The sequence below is a fragment of the Herpailurus yagouaroundi genome, unplaced genomic scaffold, assembly GCF_014898765.1.
Source record: "Herpailurus yagouaroundi ecotype Mexico unplaced genomic scaffold, PumYag 187, whole genome shotgun sequence".
NCBI classification, from domain to species: domain Eukaryota; kingdom Metazoa; phylum Chordata; class Mammalia; order Carnivora; family Felidae; genus Herpailurus; species Herpailurus yagouaroundi.
The window spans coordinates 32,955,018-32,972,120 of record NW_024412418.1 but is presented as its reverse complement, the minus strand read 5'-3'; the positions used below and the strand labels follow the sequence as shown (position 1 = coordinate 32,972,120).

The 17,103-nt window shown below is 42.3% G+C and overlaps 1 non-coding gene across 1 annotated transcript; it reads left to right on the top strand.

The window, feature by feature from the left end:
- Window positions 1-7,196: 7,196 nt before the first annotated feature.
- On the top strand, window positions 7,197-7,302 carry LOC121043978 (U6 spliceosomal RNA). Its single transcript, XR_005797043.1, has one exon. It is a non-coding gene; the product is annotated as a U6 spliceosomal RNA (small nuclear RNA).
- The last annotated feature ends 9,801 nt before the right edge of the window (window positions 7,303-17,103 follow it).

Here is a 17,103-nt window from a genome sequence, read left to right as displayed (position 1 = left end):
CCATGCGCCTCTGCCGCGGGCGTCCGTTGTGCCTGCCCCGCCCCCGCCCCCCGCCGGCCGGCCCGGGCGCGCCCGCCGCGCGCCCCTTGGCCCCTGAGGCCCCGAGGCCCCGAGACCCGGGCGGGGCCGAGGGCCGCTGTTGGGGCGCCTGGGGCAAACTCCGGAAACTAGGTGCACCCCGAACGCTCCAGTAAGCCCCACCCGACTTCCACGACAAATGTACCTCCAGGAACTTCTGGAGTTCTTTCTGAACCATGCAAACCTAAACAGGTTCCATCCATATTCCGAGCCTCGGTGTGTTCCTTCCTCTGTAAAATAAAGTCAATAGTAAGTACCACAAGAGATCGTTGGGTAGATTCTATGAAGTTTCTATGGTGTAGAGTGATTGGCCCCTGGCCCCCAGCAGGTGCTCTATTAATGCCAGGTCAAGCGTGATTTCATTTTCCCAAGTTTTCAGCTGGGATATGAAGCAGGAGACGGCAGGTTCTCTCCTCACACACCTCACACACACACACACACACACACACACACACACACACACACACACAGCCCTGAAGTTACCGGGATTGTAGGCTTCTTCTGCCTTTAATTCCTGTCAAGTGACAGAAAGAGACGCTGTGGACCTGGCTGCATCTGTCTGTCTTTAGAAGAGCAGACCCTACAGTCCGGGCCTTTAGTGGGGGCTCTGGGAAGTTCTTTACATGGCTGCAGCCTTCTCATAGTCAGGCCTATGCAGGGAACTCAGTCCCCTGACCCCTTTGTCCAAAAGAGACCCTTCTCCTCCTCCCTTCACCATCCCATTACTTGTGTGCACTTAATTGATATTCTTATGCATGTGTGTGTGTTTATTGCCTTGTATGTTGTATATCAGCCCCTGCCTCCCACACACACACTAAAATGTCTGCTGCATGATAAGAGGGACCTTGCTCTGTCCCATATACTGCCATATTCCCAGTGCTTGGAACCGTGCCTGGCTCCTGTGTTCATTCAATAAATGCTGAAAAAGTGCATACAACCCTTTCCGCACTGACACCCCTGTACGCTGAGCATGAACAGAAAGGAAGCTGGGCTCTGGGAGATGTCAAGCGGAACCTTCAAGCGGCATAGGCTGTAGTTAGTGGAAAGAGGAAACTGTAGGTAGTAAGGGCACTGTTATTCAGAAAAGCACCCCAGACAGGTGAAAGTCAGTTGGGCCCAGAAGGACTGCTCAGGTTTGACTGAGAAGAGAGCACCCCAGAGGAGAAGGATGGGAGAGCAAACACAGGCTCATGGGAAGGGTATGGGATGTTGAAGAGACCATAAAGGTTCCCTTCCTTGAGACAAACAGTGGTATTGGGGAAGGAGGTTGGTATGAGTTATAAGCGGGGGGTGGGTGGGGGCAGGGGGACACCTAGCTGGCTCAGTCTGTGGAATGTGTGGCTCTTGACCTCAGGGTCATGGGTTTGAGCCCCACGATGAGTATAGAAAATGCTTAAATATGGGGCGCCTGGGTGGCTCAGTCGGTTGGGCGTCCGACTTCGGCTCAGGTCATGATCTCGCGGTCCGTGAGTTCAAGCCCCGCATCGGGCTCTGTGCTGACAGCTCAGAGCCTGGAGCCTGTTTCAGATTCTGTGTCTCCCTCTCTCTCTCTGACCTTCCCCCATGCATGCTCTGTCTCTCTCTGTCTCAAAAATGAATAAATGTTAAAAAAAATTTAGAAAATGCTTAAATAAATAAAATTTTTTCAAAATCTCGAACGAAAGAAAGGGTTGGTGTGATTGTGGAGAACACTAAACACCTGTCTGAAAGGACCTCTTGCCTTTGAGGAGGTGCTTGAGCAAATGACAATAAGAAAGTTGTGTTTTTATTCTTTTCTTTTAAGTTTATTTATTTATTTTGAGATAGAGCACAAACAGGTGAGGGGCAGAGAAGGAGAGACACAATCCCAAGCAGGCTCCACACCATCAGCACAGAGTCTGATGCAGGACTCGAACTCACAAAATGCAAGATCATTGAGCCAAGGTCAAGAGTCAGACACTTCAGTCACCCAGGTACCCCAGTTGTGTTTTTATTCTTAAATGTTAATTTAAGATAATAACGAAATAGACAAAAGATATGAACACAGTTCACAGAAAAGTAATACAAGTGTCTTTTAAACAAATGAAAGATACTCAAACATCTCATAATAGGAGAAATGCAGATTAAAATTAAATTGAGATACTATTTTTTTTAATGTTTACTTATTTGAGGCGGGGGGGGGGGGAGACAAAGAGAGGGGGAGGGTCAGAGAGAGAATCCTAAGCAGGCTTTGTGCTGACAGCACAGAGCCAACGCAGGGCTCAGTCTCACAAACCATGAAATCATGACCTGAGCCAAAATCAAGAGCTGGACGTTTAACCAACTGAGACACCCAGGCACCCCAAGATAGTATTTTTTTTAGATATCAGGTTGGCAAAAATGTGCATTGTAGAGAAAGACATTCGTATTCATTGTTGGTGGGACTACAAAATGGTTGTCTCTTTGAAGGCAATTTGGCGACAGCTATTACAATTTAAATGCATATATCTTTTGACCTAGCAATTCCACTGCTAGAAATTTATCTTACATTAGTGCTCACACAGAGACATAAAGACCTGTGTACCAGAGTATTCACTGCAGCATTGTCAATAGTTACAAAAGACTGGATACAACCTAAATGTCTATCAAAAAAGAACAGGTTCATGTGGTGATGGATGTTAACTAGACATCGTGGTGGTATTTTGCAACATATACAGATATTGAATCATTCTGTTGTATACATGAAACTAATACAATGTCATGTGTCAATTATGCCTCAATTTAAATACAAAAGAATAGATAAATTAAATTATGTCATACTTGGGGCACCTGGATGGCTCAGTCAGTTCAGCGTCCGACTTTGGCTCCGGTCATGATCTCAGGGTTTGTGGGTTTGAGCCCCGCATCAGGCTCTGTGCTGACAGCTCAGAGCCTGGAGCCTGCTTCGGATTCTGTGTCTCCCTCTCTCTGCCCCTCCTCTGCTCATGGTCTCTCTCTCTCTCTCTCTGTCTCTCAAAAATAAAAGTTAAAAAAAATTTTTTAAATTATATTATACTCTTACAATGGGATGCTATACAGCTGTTAAAAAGAATGAGCTAGATGTTATGTACTGATATGGAATGGTCTCCAAGACATTAAGGGGAACACAAGATGCAGAACTGAGTATATGGTATACTACTATTAATATATAGGGAGCATCATGGTTGAATAAGATATCCCTTGTTTGTGCCCCCCCCCAACAACAATAATTTAGCATCTATCCATGGACAAAAGTGCTCTTGTGGGAGCTGTGGGATCCAGCACCATAGGCCAGTGGACCTGGGAAAAGTCTCATTCACATGTTGCATTGGGCAATAGGCGCACACACGTTGGTCCCAGTGTGGACCCTGCAGTGGCCCGTGAATCAACTCCCTCCCCTCTCAGCCACAGTCCAGGAGCCCCTGGAAAACAGCATCTTATACAATCACTTATGGCTGAGAGGGTCTTATTGTAGAAGTCCAGGTTTCCAGCAAAGAAGTTCTAGCGTACAGCTGGAGGAAAAACACAAGTTTAGATGCATTGGAAAGGCAGCTATTAAAGACTAGAGGAGGGGAGTGCTCTTTCAAAGATGGAGAGAGCAATATAAAACTTCAAGGAATGTGAAACATGGATCACAATCATCTTTCAGTAACCAGTCTCGACATGGAGGTCTTTCAGTCTCAATCATTAGTCACAATCATCTTTCAGTCCCAACATGGAGACCTGCAATTTACCCAACAGATAATTTGAAATACCTGTTTTAGGGAAACTCAATGAGCTACAGGAAAACACAGAAAGGCAATTTGATGAAATCAAGAAAACAGTACATGAACAAAATGAGAAGTTTAACAAAGAGATAGAAATCACAAAAAAGAACCAAACAAAAAATTCTAGAGCTGGAGAATACAATGAATGAAATGAAAACTGCAATAGACACATCAACGGCAGGATGGATTGAGAAGAGAGAATCTGTTAGAAGATAGGAACTTTGAAATTATGTAGTCAGAGGAGAACAAAATAAAAAAGATGAAAAGGAGTGAGGATAGCCTACATGAATTATGGCAAACCATCAAAAGAAAATAATTCATGAATTATGGAGTTCCAGAGTGAGAAGGGAGAAGAAAGGTTATTTAAAGAAATAATGGCTGGGGCGCCTGGGTGGCTCAGTTGGTTAAGTGTTTGCCTCTTGATTTTGGCTCAGGTCATGATCTCATGGCTCGTAAGTTCAAGCCCTGAGTTGGGCTCTTCACTGACAGCACAGAGCCTGCTTGGGATTCTCTCTTTCTCCCTCTCTCCTGTGCTTGTGTTCTCTTTCTCTCTCAAAAGAAATAAATAAACTTAAAAAAATAGAAAATAAATAATAGCTGAGAACTGCCCAAATCTGGTGAAAGATTTGGATATCCAAGTTCAAGAAGCTCATAGGTCACCAAATGAACTCAAAGAGATCCTCTCCAAGACATATTACAATAAAATTGTCAAAAATCAAAGTTAAAAAAGGAATCTTAAAAGCAGGAAGAGAAAAGAAGCTTATAACATCCAAGGAACCTCCCCCATAAGGCAGTCAGAATCTCAGTAGAAACCTCACAGCCTCAGAGAGAATGAGATGATATATTCAAACTGCTAAAAGAAAAAAACCTGCCAACCAAGAGTACTCGATTTGGCAAAGTTATCCTTCAGAAATGAAGAAGTAATAAAGAATTTTCCAGAAAAACAAAAGCTAAGGAAGTCTATCACTGCTAGACCTGCTTCATAATGCTGAAAGGAGTCCTTTAAACTGAAATGAAGGATACTAATTAGTAACAAGAAAACACGTCAATAGATGAGTGATAAAGAAGTTCTGAGATATCTATAGATACAGGTATCGGTATCTATATGAGAATATATATATATTCTCATACATAATGATATATGAGATATATACATATATATACACATGTATATACATATATATGTATATACATATGTATATGTGTGTACGTATATGTAAGTATGTCTGTGTGCATATGTATATATGTGTACATATATGTGTATATATACATATATATCTCCTACAAATAATAATGTATATTATATATATATATATATATCATACAAATTAGAATAATATTTAGTCATGCAGGAGAAAGAAATCCTGACACTTATGACAACAAGGATATACCCTGAGGGCATTATGCTAAGTGAAATAAGTCAGAGAAAAATAAATACTGTGTGATACCACTTATATGCAGAATATAAACTCATAACTCATAGAAACAGAGAGTAGAATGCTAAATGCCAGAGGGTGGGGGATACGGGGAGATGTTTATCAAAGGGTACAAATATCCAGTTTTAAGTTGTGGGGATCTAATATACAGCATGGTGGTTATAGTTAACAATTCTGTATTATATAGTTGAAAGTTGCTAAGAGACTAGATCTTAAATGTTCTCACCACAAAAAAGTAATTATGTAAGGTGATAGAGCTGTTCACTAATACTACTGTAGTAATCATTTCACAATACCTAAGTATGAAATCAACACGTTATACTTGTTAAACTTACTCTGTCAACTTTATCTAAATAAAACTAATATATAAATACAAATATGTATAGTCCCTAGATGAAAACACAAGAACAGGTAAGGTGATTGTTTCAGTGATAGCAATGGGAAGAGACTTACTTTTCCTTTTGTCCCTTTTTGAACTGTTTGATATTTTTACCATTAAAACATATACGTGAGCAGTGAGCAGAGCTTGAAGTGGCTGAGGCCTGCTGATGGGGCTTTGGAGATGGACAGCCAGATTCTTTATGATGACTACCTGGCGGTTTTCCTACATGCCTGTGAGAATCCCCCAGCATGAATTCCTCCTCAGAAGATGGTACACCATACACACTACAGCGATGAGCTGAGACACAGTTTCTGCCCCCAGTCCTCACACTGACAAAGCCCCCTGGAGCTCAGCTGGGACTTAACATCCCAAGAGGAAGGGCCTCCCAGCTAGGTGACTTCTTTTCAAGATGATTCCTGACCTTGATGCACACTGAACAGGACTTCAGAAAAGAGACCAAACCCTAGCTGTGAATGATGTGGATTTCTAAGATATTGAGCACAGCAAGGCTGTTGAGATCCTGAAGACAGCCAGCAAAATCAGCACATGTGTCTGCTTCTCTCTGTACAAGTGAAGGAGAGGACTATACACTGGAGAGTTGCAACCCACAGCCCTCCACTTGGAATCTTCTGGGGAAAAGCTGACAAGGCCCCAGGGAAGCCATTTGGGAAACCACTCTCAGCCCATCCTTGGCAGAGTGGAGTGGGGAGGATGGGGTGACAGTGAGACCCTGCACTGAGCCCATTAGCCAAATGCATCGTCCGAACTACTGTACTTTCAGTGACCTGGTTTTCTAGGTGAGCTTCTTTCCCTGGATGGAGAAGGATGATGACATCTAGGTACAACCTAGCCTGTGGAGAACTCTGCTAGGAAAAGCAACTGACATTTACCAAATACCATGTTTTAGGCATTTACATATATGTCATATCATTTTCATTAGAGTATAGAAATCAGTACAAAAAAGAATCTTGAGGCCTCCCATCCAATCTGCCTGGCCATCTCCTCCCATCTTTATATTACCAGTCTCATACACTTTGGAGATTCCAGTGAGACCCTGTTTCCCCCTCTTCTTCCTTCTCCTATTATCTACCCCCACCAAAAGTAAAACGCAACATTGAAGGGAAGAAAATATATGTATATTTAAGGATAAAATAATATAATTCATCAAGAAAACCAATAAGAAATACCATGAAATTATTTCAATAAATGCCAAAAGATGTATTTGATAAAACTATCACTATTTAAAAAATTATGTTAGAATCTAAAATTAAAAACAGTGACAATATTAAATGCTAGTGAATATACAGAGAAACTGCATCCTGGAAAATAATTTGCGAATTTCTTTAAAAAATAAACATTCACTTAACCAGCATGGTAACCATACATGGTTACCAGTATGACCCAGCAATCCTATTCCTGGACATTTATCTCAGAGAAATGAAGCATATATCCTTGTAAAAGCTTCTGCATGATTGGTCAGAGCAGGTTTTTGTAATAGACAAAAACTGGAAACAAAATGTTCTATAATAGGTGAATGGTTTAAAAAACTGTGGTACAGTACTCACTTCGGCAGCACATATACTAAAATGGGAACAATACAGAGAAGATTAACATGGTCCCTGCACAAGGAGGCTTGCAAATTCATAAAGTCTTCCATATTTAAAAAACAACGCAAGGGGCGCCTGGGTGGCTCAGTCGGTTAAGCGTCCGACTTCGGCTCAGGTTATGATCTCGCGGTCTGTGAGTTCGAGCCCCGTGTGGGGCTCTGTGCTGACAGCTCAGAGCCTGGAGCCTGCTTCGGATTCTGTGTCTTCCTCTCTCTCTGACCCTCCCCCATTCATGCTCTGTCTCTCTCTGTCTCAAAAATAAATAAACGTTTAAAATAAATAAATAAATAAATAAATAAATAAATAAAAAATAAAAAACAACACAAAACAAAACAAAAGTTGGTACATCTGTACTGTGGAATACTACCTAGTAATAAAAGGGAACAAACTATTGATACACCAACTTGAATGGACCTCCAGGCAATATGCTGAAAGAGCCAATTTGAAAAGGTTACATATTATTTGATACTGCCATATTTTCAAAATAAAAAAATACAGAGAGGGGAGCCTGGGTGGCTCAACCAGTTAAGCCTCCGACTTTGGCTCAGGTCATGATCTCACCAACCATGAGTTCAAGCCCCACATCAGGCTCTGTGCTGACAGCTCAGAGCCTGGAGCCTGCTTCAGGTTCTGTGTCTCCCTCTCTCTCTGCCCCTTACCCACTTATGCTCTCTCTCTCTCTCTCTCTCAAAAATAAAATAAAAACATAAACAAACAAACAAAAATAGAAAGAGAGGCGGAGAACTGATCAGTGGTTGCCAGGGGTTAGGGATGGTACTGGAAAGGGGAAAGATGACCATAAAGGAATGGCATGGGGAAGGTCTTTGTGGTGAAGAAACAGTTCTGTATCTTGCTTGCAATGGTGGCTACACAAGTGGATCAAATGACTATAGAAGTAGACACACACATTGTACCAATGTCAGTTTTCTGCTTTTGCTATTGTCCTGTAGTTACATAAGATGTCACCATCGGGGAACTGCGTGAAAAGTAAACAGATACCTCTCTACTGTCTTTGCAAAATTCTGTGAATCTATAATTATCTCAAAATAAGAAATTTTTAAAAAGTATTAGAAAACTACAAATAACCAAATGTTTCTTTTGAGAGTCTCTCTCTCTCAGGTATATAGAAACATTCTTTAACAATAAAACATTTAAAGACATTCTCATTAAAATAAGAAAAGGGGTGCCTGGGTGGCTCAGTCTGTTAAGCTTGGACTCTTGATTTCCACTCAAGTCATGATATCAGGTTCATGAGATTGAGCCCTGAGTCAGGGGTTTTCAGACCAGAGCCTGCTTGGGATTCTCTCTCTCTCTCCTCTCTCTGCCCTACACCCCCATTTGTGCACACACACATGCTCTCTGTCAAAATAAATAAATAAACATTAAAAAAATAATAAAATAAAATAAAACTAAAAAAAAAAAAAACAAGCATACCTATAGTGAAGCTATTATTTAATGCTGTTTTAGAAGTTTTTGCAGAGGCGCCTGGGTGGCTCAGTTGGTTAAGCGTCCAACTTTGGCTCAGGTCATGATCTCATGGTTCGTGAGTCCGAGCTTCACGTCGGGCCCTGTGCTGACAGCTCAGAGCCTGAAGCCTGCTTTGGATTTTGTGTTTCCCTCTCTCTCTGCCCCGCCCCTGCTCGCACTCTCTCTTTCTCTTTCAAAATAAATAAATGTTAAAGAAAGTTTTTTAATAAAAATAAGTTTTTACCAATATAATAAGATCCAAAACAGAAGTTAAAGATTTAAGTATTGAGAAGGAAATAAAATTATCTTATTGGTAGACAATATGGAGTGATCTTTTAAATGTGGAAAACAACCTCAAACTCTTAGAATTAATATGAGAATTCAGGACCAAGATAATACCACAAAATCAATACTTTGATAAGCAGTCACTGAACTCTTCTCCTTTATAGTAGTAGCAAATATATAAACAATTTAGGAATAAACCTAATGAAAAAACATATGCAAAACATATATGTGTAAAACCTATATGATCAAAACTGGAAAGCTTTACTGAAAAATAGTGTTATAACAATTTTATTTCAAATTTAAACATGTAAATGTAAAACAAATAAATAAATAAAAGCAATGCCTGCATTCTAAGGGTCTTGGTAAGATTTAGAAATTCTTGCAATTACTAGTAATATCATCTAATGAATTATAAGCCAAAATGTTTATGTTATATATTCTAGTTCTGTACTCCTCAAAGCAGTACATTGGCCCCATGAATTATGGCTAGTCTGTATTGTCTGAATTGCTATGTGTTCTAAATATAAAAAGCACAGCAGATTTTGAAGATTTAGTATAAAATATGTAAAATATCTCATTCACAGTTGTGTTGATTACATGTTGAAATAATATTTTGGATGTATTGTGCCATGTAAAATATATTATTAAAATAGTAGTTACTACAAAATTTTACGTTACATATATTTGCTCACCTTTGTGGCTCACATTATATTTCGGTTGGACAGCACTGTTAGAGCTTTTTCATTTCACACTTTCATGTACCTAAAGACCTTACTGCCCATTAAAATTACTTGTGAGCTTTAAAAACAAAAAAGGCTGGGCTGTACCCTAAGAAATACAATTGGTGTTGGTAGTATTGGTATGATCTTGATTCTCCCTAGGTGATTCTAATGTACTCCCAAGGTTAATAACTACCACTATTGACTTCAGGCTATCAAGCTCTGAAGAATCCTTTTTCACATTTATCATTTCATACAATTAAGAAAGGTACTTGACAGGCTAAGAAGTAACATTTGAATCTGAGAGCACAGATGTGGTGCTGGTTCCATTCTGGATGGATACCTCCTGTGATTGATCAAAACAAGATGTGAATTTTTCCCAGCCTATGGTGTGATCGTGGCAGAATTTTCAGTTTATAAAAACAAAGTAGAGTAATTGATTCTTTTTTTAAAGTTTTACATGATTCTTGGAGCACAGTTACTAATATTTGAGCTGGTTCTGAGTGGATGGAATTTATGATGGATTTAAAACACAGAGGTTTGTGTGCTGTCTTCTCTTTCTGATCACAGCATCTCTAGGAGGTGGGCAGGGCAAGCGTTTTTATCCCCATTTTTAGAGGAAGACACTGAGGCCCACCCAAGGAGGCAAGTAGGTTGCCTAAGATTGTGTGACTCGGTACATAACATAGCCTAGACTGGAAAACACCTTTTGACACGTGTCCAAGGCCCTCCATTTCCAATTGATTTATCCTTGGACAAATCACTACCACCTATGATAAAAGGGGCTTTTGTCCAGAGGCTCTTTCCCTTAATCAGCCCTAGTAAAGGACTTCAGCTTATACTAGATAGCTCTGCTGATGTACGTGGCACTAAGCCAACATCTTAAGTGCAAAATAGTTCATGCTCAAAGATGAATCAAAATGTGATTCAGTCAACCAAACAATGCCCCCAAATTTTCAGCTTCCAGGTAACTAGTAATGCACTATATTCCTGTAAAAACTTTGCATTACTCTCAAGGAGACAGTGTGGCGTGATGGAAGAGCATGGACTCTGGAGGTGTCAGACCTGCAGGTGACTCCAGGTGCTGGCCCTCACTAAGCTGTGCATCCTGGGCATGCCCCTTCTCTCATTTACTGAACATCTACTGGCAGTAGACAGTATAAACTCCTAGAGCTGCAATGGAGCACACACCATGGTCCCTTCCCTCAAGAATTCTCAGGATGTGGGAGAAGCGTGTCCTATAAATGCCAGAAGAACAGAGCTGCTCTGGAGCAGCTAGGGCAGCATCGCAGGAGCCTGAAGATAACAGTTTAGGAAAACGGTTTAGGTTAACAATTGGTGAATCTAGAAATATGGATACTCATTGTGTATCTTGCAACTTTTCTATAGATTGGAACATTCTCCAAATAAAAAGGTGGGGTAGAAAAGTAAAAAAAAAAAAACAAATATTAAATATTAAAATATTTAGCAATAAACTAATGAGAAATGTGAAAGTTTAATACAGAGAAATCCCTTATACATTACTAAGGTTTATAAAACCTGAATAAATGGGAGAGACATGCCTTGAGGAGGAAGCTATCAAATTGGGGGTGGGGGAGGATAGGAATAAGAGATCCTATGGACTGAATTATGTACCCCCAAAATTTGTATATTGAAACCCTAATCCCTAATGTGACTATTTAGACATCAGCCCTTTAAAGAAGTAATTAATATTAAATGAGATCATAGGGTAAGGCCCTAATCCATTAGAACTGGTGTCCTTGTATGAAGAGGAAGAAAGACCAGAGGGCTGAAAGAAAGGAAAGAAAGAAAGAAAGAAAGAAAGAAAGAAAGAAAGAAAGAAAGAAAGAGGAAGGAAGAAAGAAAAGAAAGAGAAAGGAAGGAAGGAAGGAAGAGAAAAAAAATTTTGGCTCAGTCAGTTAAGCATCCAGCTTCAGCTCAAGTCATGATCATGGTCAGTGAGTTCGGGCCGAGTTCGCGCATCAGGCTCTGTGCTGACAGCTCAGAGCCTGAAGCCTGCTTCAGATTCTGTGTCTCCCTCTCTCTCTGTGCCTCCGCCGCTTGCACTTTGTCTCTCTCTCTCCCTCTCTCTTAAAAGTAAATAAGCATTAAAAAAAAAAAAAAAGGAGTTAGGGGCACCTGGGTGGCTCACTCTGTTAAAGTCCAGCATCTGACTGGCTCAGGTCATGATCTCACAATTCATGAGTTCAAGCTCCCGGTCGGGCTCTGTGTTGACAGCTCAGAGCTTGGAGCCTGCTTCGGATTCTGTGTCTCCCTCCCTCTCTGTCCCTCCCCCACTGTGCGCACGCGCGCACACTCACTCTGTCTCTCAAAAATAAACATAAAAAAAGAAAGAAAAAAAAGGAAACGCCCACAGCAGTTAAAATCAGGGATCCCCTTACCCTGATTATGGCGGTCTATGTGAAGCCTCAAATTCTGCATTTTAATAAGTGATATCCCTACCAGGTGATTCTGTTGAAGGTGGTCCCACACCACACTTTGAGAAATGCCACTCCAATTTCAGCCCGGAGGTTCAGAGAGATTCAGCAGGAAGCAGTTAATCCTCAAAGGAAATGCATATACAATTCTACAAAGATATGCACAAACAAACCAACAAACAAACCAACAAACAGACACTATTAGCCTCTGGGAAAGTTTTGAGGGTCTGGTATGAGAGGGAGACTTATTTTTTAATTTTTGTTTTATTTCGTAATAAGATAGTACAGTAAAACCTTGGATTGCAAGTAAGGTGTTCTGCGAGTGTTCCACAAGACGAGCAAACATTTCTAATAAAATTCTAACTTGATAAACAAGCGATGTCTTGCAATACGAGTAGTATATGATGCTAAATGTCACATGATCACAACTGAGCCAATGGTTCTTGAAATTTGCTTTGATATACAAGTGCTTGGATTACAAGCATGTTTCCGGAATGAACTACCAAGGTTTTGCTGTACTATTTTTCAATTTAAAAACTAACTTGAAAAAAAGAGGTCATGAATTTAAAGAGCTTTTTAGTGGGGCACCTTCTTACTGGGTGGCTCAGTCAGTTGAGTGTCCAACTTCGGCTCAGGTCATGATCCGTGAGCTTGTGAGTTTGAGCCCTGTGTCAGGCTCTGTGCTGACAGCTCAGAGCCTGGAGCCTGCTTCAGGTTCTGTGTCTCCTCCCCCCTTCCCACTTGCACTCTGTCTCTCAAAAATGAATAAGCCTTAAAAAAATACAATTAAAAAAGTAAAATAAAGAGCTTTTTGTTGGCATGTTTCCCAACAAATAGGTAATCAACAAGTAAAAATTCCTTTCTTTTTTGTATTCCACTCATTTCCCATGGCTCAGTTGGTTGAGGGTCAGACTTCGGCTCAGGTCATGATCTTGCAGTTCAAGTCCCACATCGGGTTCACTGCTGTCAGTGCAGAGCCTGCTTTGGATCCTCTGTCCCTCTCTCTCTGCCCCTGCCCTGCTTGCATGCTCTCTTTCAAAAATAAGTAACACATTTAAAAAAAAAAAAAAAAACTAAGAACTTACTAAGATCCCTTTTAAAAAAAAATTTTGCCATCCCTTTCCTTCCCTCCCTGCCCCCACCCAACAGTATCTCCATTTGTGCATTTGATTAACAAATTTTACTTTCATTCATATTGTATTCTAAGCACAGTTCTAAGACACACTCCCTCCCAGCCTGCACAGAGCTTTTCATCCCCAACCTCACCTCTGCCAATTTTGTCTTAATTCCTGTCTCTCCAGGCTTACACAGGCCATCCCTATACACAAACCTAAACTAGCTTTCCCACTTCTTTCCCTCAGAACCTAAATTCTCCTCCATGGAGCCTCCAGCCCCCCAGTGATATTCTTAGAAGGGTGGGAAATTGATAGGAATCTGTGAGCCAGCTCCCTGCTGCCCTCTGGTGGGCCTCCTTGGGGCTCACGTCCCTCTTCTTTAGGGCCTGCTTCTCCCCAACTGGCATCTACTCCATCTTGGGTGGGTACGCCCCAGGGAATGTGTACCCAGAATATACTGGCTCTTCCTGGACCCCTGGCTCAGAGCTGGGATGTGTGTGATCGAAAGTCTGAGCCAGAAGGTCCCTAAAGGCCACTGTCTTAACAGAAGCAGTGCTGTATGGGAGGGCAGTAGTACTACCCCGTCTGTACGTGTGTGTGTGGTAGAGAGGTGGGGGCTGCGGGTACTTAAGGTGAAATGTCTTTGCTAGAATTTTTTTATTCTTTCTTTTACTCTTTGTGTTTTATCTTGTGCCAAAGACAATTTATACTCCGTCAGAAACATCAGAAAATAGAGACATGAAAAAGATTTAAACAATCTCACCTAGATAGCGTTTCTGCTCACATCTAGAGCAGGAACAGAGGGGAAAGGGTACTGGGCCAGGAACCAGGACACTGGATTCTAGTCCTCACTGTCAACTCACTGTGTGACTCTGGGCAAGCCCCTTACTTCTTGGAGTCTCAACATATCATACACACAAAAGAGTACCCCAGTAAAGCGCCCCATCTGGCGTTCCTCCTCTGAGATTCTAAGTCAGTGGTCCCAAGCAGTCAATTAGACCCTTAGACTATTCCAACTTTCAATCACTACAAATATTTAAAAGCAGTAAAAGTGGACTAAAACAGATTACAAATAGGAGGGAAAGCTCTGAAAAAGTTCTGAAAATGAACAAAAATGCTTCAAAACTCTTAGTTGAAAAGTGTCTTCTGAAGCATGAAAATAGCTGATACTATAGAAAAAAAAAAAAAAACAGCAACTGGGGAATATTTCTTTTCAACCAAATCATTGTTTCAGTCAAAATGCTGTATTCATGAGAATGCCTTCAGAAAAACTGCTTTCCGTCCAATCATATATCTGTGTGAGGCAGCCAGCAAGAGCTTCCATCCACCTCCCCTGTGAGCTTGAGAGAAGTTTGAGGTCTCCACCCCTGGTGAAATAAACATAAGGCCAACTGCAGGCATGCATGTCCCCAGCAAGCGTTTACTGATTCTCTTCTTGTCGGGCTCTGCACTGGGCGCTGGGGATATACGGCCACCAGTACAGCCCTGCCATCCTTTCCCCCACGGGGGCTCCCAGCCAGTCTGACAGGGCAGACAAACATGTCCATGTGTAATTCCAATCAGGGTGAGACGAGGTGAGAAGTGGAAGTCGTGGAAAATGGCGAGAGGCAGGGAAACCATTGCCCTGTCCCTCCAGCAGCCATGAAGCTGTAGAAACTGGGCCTTCCCCTCCTCAGTAAAAAGTTCCAGTTATTTTTGCCGTGAAACAAATCATCCCAATACTCAGTGCCTCAAAACCACCATTTTAGTTTGCTCAGGATTCTGTAGGTCAAGAAATCAGAGGGCATGGCAGGAATGGCTTGTCTTTTCTCCAAAATGTCCAGGACCTCAGCTGGGGACGTCAGTGACTGGGGGTGACTCCAGGGCTGAGAGCAGGAGTCACGTGGAAGTATCTTCACCCACATGCCCCAAGGTAAGTACTGGCTATTGCCTGGGCCACAACTGCGACAGCTTTCCAGAGCACCTATGTGTGGCCTCTGCGTGTGGCCTAGGCTCTCACCGTGGAGGCCTCAGGGTCCCAGCTGCCCTACATGGCAGCTCAGGACCCCAAGCATGAGCGTCCTGGTAACAAGGCCTTTTCTGCCTTCACTACAGAAGTCCTGAAGTGTCACTGCTCAGAATTTATTAGTTATAAGTAAGCCACAGGCCTGCCAGATTGATGTGGAGGATGATTAGACACCGCATCTAGATTGGAGAATGGTAAGGTTCCAAGAAGACAAGTGCGACAGGAGGTTTTGCTGTGGCCATCTTTGACACAATTTACCACATCCGGGGTGGATCCAGCACCCCATTTACTGCCCAGCATGGGAGGGCAGGCCTGAGTGGGGTCCAGTGAGAGGTGGGGCAGAGGTAAGAAGGGAAAGGAGCTGGACTCCTTTTTGCCCCATTCCGTGGGCAATTCCATTTGACCATGGCTTTGGTTTCTACTCTCCGATGACTCCATATCCCCGACCCAGAGCTTTCTTCTGAGTTTCAGATCAGTTGTCTACTTGCCCGCCTACTTTTCCTTTCAGTGTCTCAGTGAGTTCTTGTGAACAATGGAGACATTGATACTCTCCACCTTATGCCTAACACATGTAAGTGCCCAGTAAGTGGTAGCTATTAGATGACATCTCTATGTGGGTATCTTTTTTTTGATTATCAGGAATATAGTTGATAGAGTCTTTTTTTTTTTTTTGAGAGTATGCACATGAGCGGAGGAGGGGCAGAGAGAGATGGGGACAGAGGATCTAAGTGGGCTTTGCACTGACAGCAGAGAGCCTGATGTGGGGCTTGAACCCATGAACCATGAGATCATGACCTGAGCCGAAGTCAGACACTTAACAGAGTGAGCCACCCAGGCACCCCTCTATGTGGATATCTTAAAGACAGTTCAAACTCAACATCTCCAAAACTGAACTTATAATGTGCTGCCCACGCCTCTGCCCCTTGCTTGGTGTCCCCTACCTGCAGGAATGGATCACCACCCTTCTCTCGCCCATGTCAAAGGTCTGGCAGTCTTCTTTCATACCTCGCTCTCTGTCTCACTCCCCATATCCCACCCAACCCAAGCCTTGACAAATTCACTTTCTAGATGTTTCTCGAAATTTTTCCACTCTTCTCCATGTCTACCCTAACACCCACTCCAATCTATAATCATCTCTCCTTTGGACTCTGGCCTCCTTGCTGGTCTCGCAAATTCACTAGTCGCAGTTGCCCTTCTATCCACCCACATGCATTCTTCACACAGCAAGCTGACAGGATGGTTTCAGAATGTAAAGCTGTTCATGTCACTCTGCCTGATGAAAAACCTTTATCCCTGTTGTTCTAAAGAAAAGGCAGATCATGGGGCACCTGGGTGGCTCAGTCAGTTAAACATCCGGCTGGAACTCAGGTTATGATCTCACAGTTTGTGAGTTTGAGCCCCATGTCAGGCTGTCTGCTGTCAGCATAAAGTCTGCTTCAGATCCTCAGTCTCCCTCTCTGTCTCTCTCTGCCCCTCCCCCACTTGCACTCTCTCTCAAAAATAAAAAAAAAAAAAAATTTAAATAAGTAAATAGAAAAGACATCTTTTAAAAGGCGTACAAGTCCTGCCTCCCTCCGTCCTCATTAACCCCATTCTCCACCCCCAACACACACACACACACCATCACTCCCTTCTGCCACAAGGCCTTTATATTCCTTTGCCTGGAATGCCCTTACCCCCTCCCACTTTGCTCCCCCTTCCTGCAGATAACAGCTCAAGAATCCACCTCCTCTAGGAAGCCTTCTCTGCCTGCCTGGTGAGATCCACCCACCCAACCTTGGTAGGGTCTTATAGCACTAGGCAGTCTCCTTTGTAGTGTATGTTACAG